The sequence below is a fragment of the Ranitomeya variabilis genome, chromosome 3 (assembly GCF_051348905.1).
Source record: "Ranitomeya variabilis isolate aRanVar5 chromosome 3, aRanVar5.hap1, whole genome shotgun sequence".
NCBI classification, from domain to species: Eukaryota; Metazoa; Chordata; class Amphibia; order Anura; family Dendrobatidae; genus Ranitomeya; species Ranitomeya variabilis.
The window spans coordinates 268,117,336-268,130,769 of NC_135234.1; the positions used below are offsets into that span (position 1 = coordinate 268,117,336).

The 13,434-nt window shown below is 43.1% G+C and overlaps 1 protein-coding gene across 8 annotated transcripts in view; it reads right to left on the bottom strand.

Moving 5' to 3' along the window:
- DCAF6 (DDB1 and CUL4 associated factor 6) overlaps nucleotides 1-13,434 on the bottom strand; it is a 618,531-nt gene that overhangs the window by 372,994 nt on the left and 232,103 nt on the right. The window lies entirely within an intron of this gene.

Here is a 13,434-nt window from a genome sequence, read left to right on the forward strand (position 1 = left end):
CTATATGGCACAGCTATGGGGCAATAATGGTGCAAAGCACCAGGGAAACAAGCATGGTGCTCCCACTCATTCTGAACCTATGGTAAGTTGAATCACATTCTCATTATAAATGTCATAATTATATGATAAGTATGCACTAAGCTCCATCCCTCCATAACCCCACCCCCATATGACCAAAGCCCCGCCCCTGCCCCACCCCCACCGGGCCATGGAAAACTGGTCTTGCTTAAAGCCGGTCCCTGGTGCAAAAAAGGTTGGGGACCTCTGATATAGACCCCTCAAAATTACTTCAAATGAGATGTGGTCCCTAAAAAAAAATGGTGTTGTAAAAATGAGAAATTGCTGGTCAACTTTTAACCCTTATAACTCCGTCACAAAAAAAAATTTTGGTTCCAAAATTGTGCTGATGTAAAGTAGACATGTGGGAAATGTTACTTATTAAGTATTTTGTGTGACATATGTCTGTGATTTAAGGGCATAAAAATTCAAAGTTGGAAAATTGCGAAATTTTCAAAATTTTCGCCAAATATTCGTTTTTTTCACAAATAAACGCAAGTTATATCGAAGAAATTTTACCACTATCATGAAGTACAATATGTCACGAGAAAACAATGTCAGAATCGCCAAGATCCGTTGAAGCGTTCCAGAGTTATAACCTCATAAAGGGACAGTGGTCAGAATTGTAAAAATTGGCCCGGTCATTAACGTGCAAACCACCCTTGGGGGTGAAGGGGTTAATGAACACTTAACTTTTCACAAAAAATTTACTTCAGATCTAAATTTTTTAAATTTTTTTAAAGGGTAACAGGAAAAATTGTACCCCAAAAGTTGTTGCGCAATTTATCCTGAGTATGCTGATATCCCATATGTGGGGGTCAACCACTATTTAGGCGCATGGCAGGGCTCAGAAGGGAGGGAGCACCATTTGACTTTTTCAACGCAAAATTGTCTGGAATGGAGATTGGACGCCATGTCGCATTTGGAGAGCCCCTTATGTGGCTAAACAGTGGAAACCCCCCACATATTGGGTATCATCATACTCAGGAGAATTTGCACAACAAATTTTGAGGTTCATTTTTTCCTGTTACCCCTGTGAAAATGAAACAAATTTGGGGCCAAAGCAAAATTTCTATGAAATAAAGTAAAATACTCATTCTTTCCATCCACATTCCATTAATTCCTGTGAAGCACCTGAAGGGTTAAGACATTTCTTGAATGTGGTTTTGAGGACATTGAGGGGTGCAGTTTTTAGAATGGTGTAACTTTTGAGTATTTTCTGTCATATAGACCCCTCAAAGTGACTTGAAATGTACTGTGGTCCATAAAAAATGGTTTTGTATATTTTGTTGGAAAATTGAGAAATTGCTAATAAAATATTAACCCCTCTAACTTCCTAACAAAAAAAAATGTTTAAAAAAGAATGCTGATGTAAAGTAGATATGTGGGGAATGTTATTTATAAACTGTTTTGTGTGGTATAACTACATGATTTAAGGGCATAAAAACTTTAAGTTTGAAAATTGCTAAATTTTCAAATTTTTTGTCAGATTTTTTACATTTTCATGAATATGCATATCATATTGACCAAAATTTGCCACTGACATGAAGTACAATATTCCACAAAATAAAATAAAAAATCAGAGTCAGTGAGATCTGTTGACGCGTTGCAGAATTAATACCATTTAAAGTGACATTGGTCAGATTTCAAAAATTTGGTCTGGTCATTATGGTCAAAATTAGCGCTGTTAGTTTACAATAGAATAGGAGTACTATTAAGATTTATCAATAATTTGATCAGTTAAGAACTTTCAAAAATTCATATAAAAATCCAAAACTGTTCAAAGAGATGACATTCATTTTAATGTAGTGTAAGGTAGCAGCGTTTCCGCCAGTGAATTTAGTGAGAACATGACCCTGGCACATTAAGTCAAAATGTCCTTGGGAAGAAACCAGATTATATATTAATCACCCAGACGACTATGTTTAGCAAACCAAGATGAATTGACTTTTTATCTGTATGTTGGCTTCAAGTGTTGATTTCTGGTTGGTCTAGAAAACAGACTTTTGTTTGTCTAAGCCTGTCATATTGACTTGAAAGCTGACATTTAATATAACATAGTGTGCGCTTATCCTTGATCATGAGGATGGTGAGATCTACTGTCATCTGAACAGCCCTTTTGGCCAGAGCGCTGACCGACTTTTACTCGGACAGCACACGGACTGATATGCTAATTATTCATTGTCTAGCCCAGATAGTTTGTTGATTTTTAAAACAGAGGAGGAAAATCTATGTAAATAGATTACATAATCAAACAAGGCTATTTCATCACCATCATTTCCCTTATATTTGAAACTGGACTGAAGGACACTGGGTAAATCTAAAAATCGGTTACATGCCTCTGTATAAAGGGACTGGGATGGAGAGAGAGCGACAGACAGAGATTCTGCCAAAACACCCAACGGACGAGAGACAAGACTGCAGCCAAATCATCATAGCACCATCACAAGGGACACAGATCTATCATTCTACAGGAAACAACCTAGGGGTTTTCGGCTCCGGTTGGAAGGATACAGATCTGTTCCATTGACCATCGCTGAACTATGGATATGTTTAGAACACTTGGCTCCATGGAGATGTTCGGATAAGCCAGGTTGTGACTCTTGTGTCAACTGGCATTGTACCTTGTATGGACTCAATGGACTGTCATCTTCCTACGCTTGTCGTTACCTCCTCTCTGTGTGTACCAGAGGTGGGGTAGCCAACCCTGGGAGCTCTGACGTAACATGTGCCATTATCCCGGCGGGTCAGCGGAAGGGTGAGACTCTACTGTGCACCATCTTGGAGAATTTTGCTGGGACTGTTCTACGTATTATCTGCCTGTTTAGTGGTTCAATAAAGCATTGCCACACTGTTTTACCCTCACCCTGTGTGGTCTGAGTAGCGATATGCCCACGTTAACGGGAGAGCGGGCGTTAGGCGGGATGATCCCTGGTCCATGCGGTTCTAGCTAGTAGAACCCCCCCCGTGTCTCCACAGTCTTTTTTTGTTCTAATACTGCACGCATGAAATGGCTCACCTCCGGATCGCAGTAGGGAATATGTAAATAAAGTCCAGTGTTATAGTGGCTGCACATGTCGTTGGATCTGGTCTGTGTTAGCTTGACACAGCCAGGCATACAGTCACAGCACCTTCAGCTCTGCTACATGTGAAATCCAAACAAACTGACACCCCCAAACCTTAACTGCAGATTTAAATGAAAACCGTGGCAATGGGCCACTTGTAAGACACCGATTGGAGGGAAAGATCCATCCCACTACCATCCTACAGATCTTTCCAAAAATAAAAGACCACAACAGGTTTTCCTAAACTAACTTGGTCAAATAACTTGACCCAGTCCACACTTACTTTTATTTTGCATGGTAACCACACCCGTGTCTGTAATTACAATGTACTCCAGAGGTACAGTATGCTACTCAGCATATTCTGGGGGATACATAACGGCCCTCGCATAGGATCCCACTCATTGTCTCATAGTAGGTTCTACTTTACAGTTTATACACTCCCCAACAGTGAAATTGGAGCACCACAGACAAACTGTAAGGTTATGCCAATCGAGGTAACAGCAGGTGTCGCCAAGATATGCAAATCATCAAATCTTTAAGAACCTAGCTCCAATCTGTGACTCATGGGAGGAGCATAAAACTTTTTAATTTTTTTTAGCACATTTGAGGGCTCAAAATTCGGATCAAGTGTTATGTGATGCCTCCTGTTTGTCGAAATGCCAATTATCGCCACTGGTATCAAACAGAGACCGAGCCCTTGAACTGAGAGACCTTTTGTCACTCCCGCAGGTTACGCACATAGTTTGTGGAACCATTGTGCCACAGACCGGACCTACCCTGGAGGGGCACAACTAAGCAGATACCTTGATGTTCACTGGAGCCTCTAGTGGTGAGATCAGGCTTGTGTGGCAGGTAGCTGCCAGGTGCCACTCTAGGGCGGCATCTAGCAGTAGCAGTTGACCCCAAGGGTCTAAGCTGTTAATCCAGATTCCAAGACAAGACAGGACATCCACTAGAAAGTACAGACTGTGCAGGCAAGATGGCCATTTGGGACAGGTTCCAACTGTGCAAATAGGATGGCCTCTTGGGACAGATTCAGACTGTGAATCAGTACTGTACCTGTCCCCTTGTAGCCATCCTAACACATAGGTCTGAGGTAATAGTTCTGGTACCGCCGATGCAGCCATGGGGTACAGATACTGCGAACGCGGTTTCAAGATAATAACACTGCCGAAGCGGTCACACGGGACAAGGGCAAACTATACTGGACTAACGGGACACAAAATAAGGGTATTTTCTATAATAGTCAATGGGAACAATGAATACGGAAATAATTCTAACAGACTAGGAACGGAGACCTGGCAACATACAGTTGCACACACCAACACACCTATATAGGGGTTGCTCAGGCACCTCCCTATTGGGGAGGGTGACAACTTTTATACAAGATGCCTCCCAACTATTGGCTGGGAGACACCTTGCAAGTGACACATTACTAAAAGCCCCCCAGCTATTACCTGGGAAATTTACTGTGTGCGTGTTGCCCATTAAGATCAGGGGATCGCACGAGACTCAGTGCGGTGTGCACTGTGTGATAAAGGAAGCATGCCAGAGTGGCGGGGTGGTGAGTGGGCCAGCATTCCTGCATAGAGGGAGAAGTGGACACCATGCAGGGCCACTCTCAGTAGCGCTACACCTTTGTTTGTTTATCACTCTAGCTAATCGCTTAGTGCATAGGCCGAAATGTCAGCCGGTTCAAAGTTGTGTATTCCAATGATTGGAAGAACAACAAAATAAAATGACAGCAAAAGATGCACAGAGGCGAAACTATGCACGTTTGAATAGTTAAATTAGAAGAAGGGCACATCATGATCCACTCTGAACTGCAAGTGAAAAGTCACATATGAAGCCTAAGACATCAAATAGTGTCTGCACAAACCAACAGAATACAATGGCACAACATTGGGCTAGGAGCTAGATGTTCAGCTACAGGTGTTCCATTGAACACCACCGATCGTAGTAGCTATTATTATGCTGGGCGAGATGGTAATGAAGGCTGGAATGGAGGCAAATCCTTTTTAACTATGAGTGCCGCTTGTCTTGGACATAATGGTAGTCAGAGAATGGTCAGGAGACCAAATGGGCTATGCAATGAAGAAGCCTTCACGAGAGAATGTCACACCAGTCCTACTCTCCCATGATTATGTTGTCAGGTGGCATGATGTACAGTAGTTGGATCACTCTAATCTTCCTTCTATGTGCACAAATAACTCAGAAATACATTGATTTACTTACAGAAACAGTGATTAGGCCAAAGTGTCCATGACAATGCTAGCCTGCATGCAACTGTGAGCAGCCTGATCAGCCTAAGCATGCCTAAACATGAATTACAGATGAGTCCAACTCTGTAGTCTCGCCAATCAGCTGACTACCAGACACCATTTTGTTCTTGTTCCTGTGGCACTGCAGCACTATCCCATTTACTTTAACAAGACTTAGGCCTCATTAAGACTCTTTTTGATTCAGAGTTTCAACAGGTTTTTAAACAGATTTAAAAAAAAGTTTTTCTGCTTTTACCTATCATTCAGTGAAAAACAGGCAGCACACGGATGGCATCGGAGTGCTGTTCAATTTTCTCAGGGACCCAGACGTTCATTGCATAGTTTGATCCGACACTCAGATGAATATCAGACATGTCTCCGCGTTATTGCATGGACAACTTAGTCCACAAAAATTCATGGACATGTAAACAGTCCCATAGACGATCATACATACGAGTGCTATCCATGAAAAAAATGGATAGCACTTGTATGTGAAAAACTGATGTGTGAAAGAGCTCTAGACTATGGTAACTGGCACCTGAATCCTGAACATTTTTAGTCTATTTAGATTGGGTCACCAAATGAATGTTCATGTATACACAGGAATAGGTGGCTTCTAAAACCTCTGCAGACACTGAACTCAAGACATGTTTGGTTCAATCGTTTAGATAAAACTTGAATATTTACAATTTTTTATAAAATAATTTGCTTTAGTCTTTGTCAAAAGTGAGAAAATTAGCCTGCAGTAAAATGGTTAAAGTGGACACTCTGGTACACTGCCGGAATGCCTGTCAGGGAAGAGTTTGTGAACTAAATTCAACATTTTCCTGCAATAACAGCTAAATGGGTTGTTCACTACTTAGAAATATTTAAAAAATGGGCCCATGGCAGTGCCAAAATAGAAACAATAATTATCAAAACGTACTCGCCTATGTGAACCCTACTATGGGTGACTGTTTGCTGACTGACTACAGGGATAATGCCAAGTCCCCTCAGGATAAACCGCACAGAGATCAGCATGGGACATCAGCAGCAGTACAAACAAGGAGCAGGGGTCTGCCAGGTGAGTATTGTTTTTGTTTTGCACCTCCAGAGGACTTTTTTTTTTTAACATTTATCATTAGTGGACAACTCTTTTACTAATAACTCCATTTTTTATGTCTAACACAGCAATTAAATTCTTTTCAAAGGTGAACATAAAACGTATTTGTAGGTCATTAAATAGTAGTTGTACAAAGGAGTATTTCAGGCAGAGGTATTTTTCACCTATCTACAGTGCATGGCTATTTCCATCAGTGCTACAGACTTTGAATTCAAAGTCAGAGAGATTGCTCTAACACCGCTCCATTAATTCCCCTGCTCACTGTAATCACACTGGTGTATGGAAGACCAGGGGGCCCAGCTATAGTTACTGGTAAATTGTTCTGCCCACCAGAACTCCTATCATCCATCCAGGGAAGGGGGGTTTAATGCCTTTAGCTGAAATACCTCTGTAAATAGAATGTAAGCCCGCAAGGGCAGGGTCCTGTTCCCTCTGTATCAGTCTGTCATTGTTAGTTTGTTTACTGTAACTGTAATTTGTATGTAACCCCTTCTTCATGTACAGCACCATGGAATCAATGGTGCTATATAAATATTATTATTATTATTATTGACGCTTTGCAAACCTGTTCTGCCGATGCCTGGTGCCGAAGTGCCCATGAAGCGCCCACTGCCCGGGTTGAGTGTGCCCTGATTCCAGCCAGAACAACTGCGCCTCTGGTGCGGTAAGACTCCTGAATAGTCAATCATATCCACCTGGCTATGATCGATCTTGAGGCAGCGAGTCCCTTCCTGTGACCCTCGGTGAGGACGAACAGCGTGTCTGTCTGCCGAAAATATGCTGTCCGTGACACATACAGTACAGACCAAAAGTTTGGACACACCTTCTCATTTAAAGATTTTTCTGTATTTTCATGACTATGAAAATTGTACATTCACACTGAAGGCATCAAAACTATGAATTAACTAACATGTGGAATTATATACTTAACAAAAAGTGTGAAACAACTGAAAATATGTCTTATATTCTAGGTTCTTTAAAGTAGCCACCTTTTGCTTTGATGACTGCTTTGCACACTCTTTTTTGTTAAGTATATAATTCCACATGTGTTAATTCATAGCTTTGATGCCTTCAGCGTGAATGTACAATTTTCATAGTCATGAAAATACAGAAAAATCTTTAAATGAGAAGGTGTGTCCAAACTTTTGGTCTGTACTGTACCTTCTGAGCACTCTCACTTCATCTGCGTATGGAGAGTTTTTTCCACACGGTGCGTTGGCGCCAGGCAAAACAAGGGCTAGAAAATGTCCTCGTTAATGTGGAACGAGGAAACCACCTTTGGCAAAAAGAGGGTGGTGGCCTGAGCACTATCTTATCCTGATGGAACAGTAAAAACGGAGCTCGGCAGGATAGAGCCGCCAGCTCCGAGACCCGCTTGATGGATGTTATGGCCACCAAAAAAAAAATCAACCTTCCAGGAAAGGTATGCCAAGGAGACATCCTGAAGAGGCTCAAAATTAGATTCCTGAAGGACCCCTAGGACCAGGTTAAGGTCCCAAGCGTCCAGGGGGGCCTTGTAAGGTGATACCATGTGAGCAATGCCTTATATGAAAGTCTTCACCTGCAAATTGTTAGTGATCCTGAGCTGAAAAAGGACAGACAAGGCTGATATCTCTCTTTTAAGGGTACTTGGTGCTAGACCCGAATCCAGGCCGGCTTGGAGGAACGCTAAAATGTTTGGGATAGAGAAACGAAGCGGGGAAAGACCGCGCTCTCTGCACCATGCGAAGAAGACCTTCCAGGTGTATACGTGCTGAGGCGGGCTTCCGGGCGCTAATCATAGTAGCGGCCACATTCTGGGAAAACCAAGTTTGGGTTAGAATCCAAGATTCAATGGTCAGGCCGTTAAACACAGGGCCCCTGAGTTCTGGTGGTAGATCGGGCCCTGGGAGAGAAGTTCCAGGCGACCTGGGACCCGCCAGGGAGCCTCGGCGAGCAGCTGCACTAGGTCTGCGTACCATGACCGACGAGGCCAATCTGGGGCAACGAGAATTGCTGGGACCCCCTCTGTTTTGATTTTTCTGATTACCTTCGGGAGCAGTGCCAGCGGGGAAAACAGATATGGGAGGTGAATCTGGTTCCAGGGTAGGACCAACGCGTCCACAGCGATTGCCTGTGGATCCTGGTATCGGGCAACAAACCTGGGTACTTTGGCGTTTATCCCGGAGGCCATCAGGTCCATGTCCAGAGTTCCCCAGCGTTAGCAAATCTGCCGGAAAACGTCAGGATGGAGCAACCACTCCCCGGAAGCAAGACCCTGACGGCTGAGAAGATCCGCCGCCCAGTTCTCTTTGCCCGGAATGTGGACTGCTGAGATCACAGATTGGTTTTTCTCGGCCCAGCAGAGGACATGTTTTACGTCGTGCATGGCCGCCCTGCTGCGGGTACCCCCTTGATGATTTATGTATGCCACGGCCATGGCATTGTCCAATTGAATCCGGGTGGGGCGGCCGGCCAGAAGATAATGAAAATGCTGCACAGCCAGCCGAACAGCCTGAATCTCCAGAAGGTTGATCGGGAGGGTTGTCTCCCGCGAAAACCAGCGTCCCTGGGCTGTGTGGTGGCGAAACACTGCTACTCATCCGAGAAGACTGGCGTTGGTGGTGACCACCAGCCAATAGACTGGGGGAAAAGGCTTCCCCCGAAGAGAGGAACTCATTGTCCACCATATAAGCGCCTGTCTGACCTGAGCGGACATACGGCACATGTGATTGAGAGAGCATGGGTTCCTGTCCCAAGCTGCCAAAAAGGGCAGGCTGGAGGGGGCGAAGATGAAGTTGTGCAAATGGAACTGCCTCTATTGCTGCCACCATCCTTCCTAAGACTTTCATGCAAAAACGGATGGTGTGAGAGAGTAGCTGGCGAAGGACCCGCACTTCCTGCCGGAGAGCCAGGACCTTGTCCCGAGGAGGACTGTCAACCCTCGGGAGGCGTCGAAGATCATCCCCCAGAAAGTTTATCTTCCAACCCAGGTGAGAAAGTGTATCCATCGTGGTACTCACACACTCCTCGCAGGCCCGAAAAGACGGTCCTTTGATGAGCAGATCGTCCAGGTACGAAAGAACCACATTGCCCCGAGCGTGAAGAATGGCCATGACCGCCGCCATAACCTTGATGAAGACTCTGGGGGCGGTGACGAGGCCGAAGGGCAAGGCTACAAACTGGTCCCCATCAACCGCGAAGCATAGAAATCTTTGGTGGGGGGAGGAAAAAATCGGAATGTGAAGGCAAGCATCCTGGATGTCTATGGGTAGTAAGAACTCTCCTTTATCCATCGAGGCGACGACTGAGAGGAGGGACTTCATTCTGAAACGTCGCACTCTAACAAATTTGTTTAACAATGTTAGGAACAGTATGGGTTGCACTTTTCCGTCCTGCTTCGAAACCACAAATAAGTTTGAGTGAAAACCCTTGAACCTTTCGTCTTGAGGCACCGGAATAATGACTCCCTCCATTCGGAGCGCCTCTAAGGCTCTGAAAAAGGCGGTCACCTTGTTTTGGGAGAAGAAGACATGAAAAAGAGTGTGTAAAGGATCTAAAGGATCTGGCCCCTTTGGATCCAGATGGTTCTGGCCAGTTATTCCAGGAACCATTAGGTCTAAATGAGACCTGGGAACCTCTGTCCATATGCGGGGGCTGCCCTGATGCCGATGATGAAGTTGTAGAAGACCTGTTGGTATTACTGCAAAAGGGCCGGTCCTGTTGTTGGCTCCAAAACGGCTGAGTGGTCCTTTTCTGGGTAAAGAATTTTCGGAGAAATTGTATTTATGTGACATTTTTGTGTTTTTGATATTTTATATTTGTAATATGGTTTTGTTTTTTATAGTTTTGACACATAATTTTGTGTCATTTATGGTTTCAATATGGTATATCTTTCATATTTATTCAATTTTAACGAATGTGCTATGCCATTGTAGATATGTATTTGTAGAGAGATGCAGTGCTATATATATACTTTTTGTGTTGCTTTTTTAGTATTTGGATGTTTTTACACACGCAGTCCCTTGTTTTATAGATGGGCTGGTTTTATATTTGTGCTTTGTCATTCACATTTTTATTTTTCCTTTTCATTTTCTCAATCTTTTTGATTGTATGCACTTATTTATGGTTTATTTCGGTAACAATGCATTTATAATATATATTTATATTATTTATTTACACTGTTTCACATCCTGCTTATATTTATTTCTTATTTTGAGTAATTGTACCTTCACATTATCAAATATTTATATTTATTATTTACACTGTTCTTATTTTGTTCACAATTATATCTCTTATATATTTTAAATATTTGCATCTTCACATTGTTCCACCTTAATGTATTGTGTCACGTCCGCTTGGTGTGAATGATGTGCGTAGTATAGTCTTTGGCATAAGCTTTGTGACCGGGCATTTTTTCATGCGTGGATGTACGCACGCGCCGTTGCCATGGTGTTCAGGGAGCGTTGCGGGGCGTGTCGTCGGAGTCGGCGGACTCGGTCATGTGACCCGGCTTCCTGCGGGGCTGGATCAGTGGCCGGATCGCCGACTTTGATGCGCTTCCCTGCATCTCCTTCCATAGGACCGGGCATTCCTTCAGGCGTGGATATACGCACGCGCCGTTACCATGGTGTTCAGGGAGCGTTGCGGGGCGTGTCCTCGGACTCGGCGGACTCGGTCATGTGACCCGGCTTCCTGCAGGGCTGGATCTGTGGCCGGATCGCCGATTTTGATGCGCTACCCTACATCTCCTTCCACATCAGGCGAGGTGCGCTATTTATACCCGCAACACCAATTCATCTATTTATGGCCTGATCGGTACCATTTTATATATAGGGGTGTTTTGTTGTGAATGTTCTCCTGACACTCCTTCTGTTGCTCGATTGGCCAGGGATTATGTATGTCATACCCCCTTTCAGGTAACTGAACATGGATGGTCAAAATGAATGGGCGTATGCTCAGATATGATTGGTTTGAACTGATGATGCGGGTCTATGATTGGTGCGTATGAGAACATCATGTTCACACCCTCCAAAGGATGTGGTATTAGGTCCCGGCAGCATTCTGACCATAGAGAGAGCGTTTTAGGTATTTTGTTCACTCATTATGTGATATGTTTTGTGATTGGTTATCTTAAACTATATAAACTGATTTGTACTGGTGTGATGCCACCCCCAGAAGAAGGCTGATTGCCGAAACGTGCGTAGGGGCAGGCGTGTAGCACCCACCAGAGGTATCTATTTGCACATTGTTATTTGCACATTGTTATTTGCACATTGTTATTTGCACATTGCTATTTGTCTGTTTCTAGGAACTTGGTTTTCAGGTTCAGACATACTTTGCAGTAAACATCTTTAAAATAGACCATGTGCATCCCATTGGGTTGGTTAGTCTTTGCAAGTACCTCTTACAATATGGTGGGTTCTCATGCCGCATTTTGGTTTCCCACTTTTTAAAGCCTATTATGTTTATAATTTTGGTATTTTGTTTTTGTTTTTTGTTGTTTTTCTTCAATAAAACTTGTTTTTTATAAAATTTGGTTCTCTAGTACATTTTTTTATCGGATTTTCATGTTTTTTGTATTGAACCACTATCATGTCCAACATATGGTTAATATAGGTTTTGATACCACATGGCTTAATTAGTTAGCCACTAGATATGTGGATACATCTATTTTCTTTGATCCAACCCTTTTGTTTTATATGAAAAAGAGTGTGTAAAGGATCTAAAGGATCTGGCCCCTTTGGATCCAGATGGTTCTGGCCAGTTATTCCAGGAACCATTAGGTCTAAATGAGACCTGGGAACCTCTGTCCATATGCGGGGGCTGCCCTGATGCCGATGATAAAGTTGTAGAAGACCTGTTGGTATTACTGCAAAAGGGCCGGTCCTGTTGTTGGCTCCAAAACGGCTGAGTGGTCCTTTTCTGGGTAAAGAATTTTCGGAGAAATTGTATTTATGTGACATTTTTGTGTTTTTGATATTTTATATTTGTAATATGGTTTTGTTTTTTATAGTTTTGACACATAATTTTGTGTCATTTATGGTTTCAATATGGTATATCTTTCATATTTATTCAATTTTAACGAATGTGCTATGCCATTGTAGATATGTATTTGTAGAGAGATGCAGTGCTATATATATACTTTTTGTGTTGCTTTTTTAGTATTTGGATGTTTTTACACACGCAGTCCCTTGTTTTATAGATGGGCTGGTTTTATATTTGTGCTTTGTCATTCACATTTTTATTTTTCCTTTTCATTTTCTCAATCTTTTTGATTGTATGCACTTATTTATGGTTTATTTCGGTAACAATGCATTTATAATATATATTTATATTATTTATTTACACTGTTTCACATCCTGCTTATATTTATTTCTTATTTTGAGTAATTGTACCTTCACATTATCAAATATTTATATTTATTATTTACACTGTTCTTATTTTGTTCACAATTATATCTCTTATATATTTTAAATATTTGCATCTTCACATTGTTCCACCTTAATGTATTGTGTCACGTCCGCTTGGTGTGAATGATGTGCGTAGTATAGTCTTTGGCATAAGCTTTGTGACCGGGCATTTTTTCATGCGTGGATGTACGCACGCGCCGTTGCCATGGTGTTCAGGGAGCGTTGCGGGGCGTGTCCTCGGAGTCGGCGGACTCGGTCATGTGACCCGGCTTCCTGCGGGGCTGGATCAGTGGCCGGATCGCCGACTTTGATGCGCTTCCCTGCATCTCCTTCCATAGGACCGGGCATTCCTTCAGGCGTGGATATACGCACGCGCCGTTACCATGGTGTTCAGGGAGCGTTGCGGGGCGTGTCCTCGGACTCGGCGGACTCGGTCATGTGACCCGGCTTCCTGCAGGGCTGGATCTGTGGCCGGATCGCCGATTTTGATGCGCTACCCTACATCTCCTTCCACATCAGGCGAGGTGCGCTATTTATACCCGCAACACCAATTCATC